Source organism: Octopus sinensis, linkage group LG2, assembly GCF_006345805.1.
Source record: "Octopus sinensis linkage group LG2, ASM634580v1, whole genome shotgun sequence".
NCBI lineage: Eukaryota > Metazoa > Mollusca > Cephalopoda > Octopoda > Octopodidae > Octopus > Octopus sinensis.
In genome coordinates this window covers 19,159,293-19,161,928 of record NC_042998.1, presented here as the reverse complement: position 1 = coordinate 19,161,928, position 2,636 = coordinate 19,159,293, and the positions used below count along the sequence as shown (strand labels likewise).

At 37.9% G+C, this 2,636-nt stretch overlaps 1 pseudogene; it reads right to left on the bottom strand.

Annotated features, from left to right (window-relative positions):
* Nucleotides 1-669: 669 nt before the first annotated feature.
* On the bottom strand, nucleotides 670-788 carry LOC115208892 (annotated as a pseudogene).
* Nucleotides 789-2,636: the final 1,848 nt, after the last annotated feature.

Here is a 2,636-nt window from a genome sequence, read left to right as displayed (position 1 = left end):
ACTTATTTAATCGACCCCGAAAGGATGAAAGGCAAAGTCGACCTCGGCAGAATTTGAACTCTGAACGTGGCGACACACGAAATACCTATTTCTTTACTACCCACAAGGGCCTAAATACAGAAGGGACAAACAAGGACAGACATACGGATTAAGTGGATTATATCGACCCCAGTGCGTAAATCATACATATTTAATCGACCTCGAAAGGATGAAAGGCAAAGTCAACCTCGGCGGAATTTGAACTCAGAACGTAGCGGCAGACGAAATACCTATTTCTCTTTCGTTACTACCCACAAGGGGCTAAACACAGACATGACAAACAAGGACAGACAAACGGATTAAGTCGATTACATTGACCCCGGTGTGTAACTGGTATTTAATTTATCGACCCCGAAAGGATGAAAGACAAAGTCGACCTTGCCGGAATTTGAACTCAGAACCTAACAGCAGACGAGGTACCTATTTCTTTACTACCCACAAGGGTCTAAACACAGAGGGGACAAACAAGGACAGACTAACGGATTAAGTGGATTATATTATTTAATCGACCTCGAAGGGATGAAACGCAAAGTCGACCTCGGCAGAATTTGAACTCAGAACGTAGCGGCAGACGCAATATGGTTACGCATTTCGCCCGGCGTGCTAACGTTTCTGCCAGTTCGACGCCTTTGCTTACAGCACCTAGGTTTTCTAAGCGGTCGCCCATCAAAGTACTAACTACGCTCGACGTTGCTTAACTTCGGTGATCGGACGAGAACCGTGGCTTTCAACATGATATGGCCGTTTTTCGAGTGGAACTTAGGTGTTTCGCTCATAAACACACACATCGCCCGGTCTGTGATTCGAACACGCAATTCCTCGACCGCGAGTCCGCTACTCTAACCACTAGGACATGTGCCTCCACAAGGTTCATCTACTTTTCTCGATACATTAATTACCATATTATTTTTAATCTCTTTCTATTTATTAATTTGTAAGGAACTTTTGTTTTGCTGAAAGAAACTTTACAATTGTTGTTATTCCCTTGTTTCTTGTTAGTTTTTCGAGTTGTTGCCTTATTATTGTAGTATTTGTAACCATTCTTTATTTCATTTGTGTTTTTTTTTTATATTGATTTCATTCAGGATTGCGAAATACTTTGACGATGCTTCAATGCGTTTTTATAATCTTATACGAGTAAATTTGAACGAGTAGGAATTTTTCTTTCAAATGAGTGCTGCTGTTGCACATGATGTAATCTTGATTATATTCATGTGTAGGCTTGTTTTCATTAACTCAACTACAGTAAGTGTTCAATCTTTATTCATGTGCTGATTTTAACCGAAACATTATATTTAGAAATGGATCCGGTTGACCCTGAGAAAAATCATTCTATTGATTAAAATCTGTTGTACTTAATTTTAACTTTATAATCATATTCAGAATATCAATTTTAGAATTTTGTATTCTCATAACTCTCTCAGATTTATTACTTTTCCCGCTTTTATATAATGTTTCTCTTATTTGCATATTATCGCTCACTGTTTTATAGATGCTTTAGATCTTGATGTGCATATGGTTTATTATTTAGCTTTTCCATACACCTTGTTTTTCACATCAACGTTAACACTTACATTATTCACGTTTGTATGCACACTGTTTTTCGTAAAGTCCCCCTATTTTTGTGCGAAATACTTTATTCTGCATGTTTTGTATATATGTCTGAAAGCATAATCTTCCATATTTTTTAGATAAGATCTTACAGTATGTTACAGTCAACAATTATTTTTAAATATAGATGATTTATTCCAAGTATAACATGTGTAGTTTGATAAAGTTTTCATATTTACTTAGTTCAAAAATATATAATGTGCTTGCAGTTTATAATCATGTTCATCTTGTATCCATTTATAATTCCTAGGTTCTGTTTGCGTCGCTCAAGATAAGATCGTCATCATTGTTCACCATTTTGGTTCCGGAGATTTATGGTTTTTCTATAAGTTGTGCTGGCTTGGGATTGTAATAGGTTCGCTTCGAATGTTTTATTTCAAAATCTATTACATAAAGGCGCAGGAGTGGCGGTGTGGTAAGTAGCTTGCTTACCAACCACATGGTTCCGGGTTCAGTCCCACTGCGTGGCACCTTGGGCAAGTGTCTTCTGCTATAGCCTCGGGCCGACCAATGCTTTCTGAGTGGATTTGTTAGAGGGAAACTGAAAGAAGCCTGTCGTATATATATATATATGTATTTCTGTGTATGTTTGTGTGTCTGTGTTTGTCCCCCTAGCATTGCTTGACAACCGATGCTGGTGTGTTTACGTCCCCGTCACTTAGCGGTTCGGCAAAAGAGACCGATAGAATAAGTACTGGGCTTACAAAGAATAAGTCCCGGAGTAGATTTGCTCGACTAAAGGCGGTGCTCCAGCATGGCTGCAGTCAAATGACTGAAACAAGTAAAAGAGTAAAAGAGTAAAGAGTAATGTAAACTAAATTCATTTAATATAACAGTATTTAAATACGAACTGCTAACAGTTTCATGCCATGGGTACCCGATGATTTGGCTTATTTATATAACGTGCCTTGTGCCTCCAAGCCATATTTCAAGTAATATAAAATTCTGCAGAATTATCTTGTCGCCTTGCTATGAAACAATTGGTA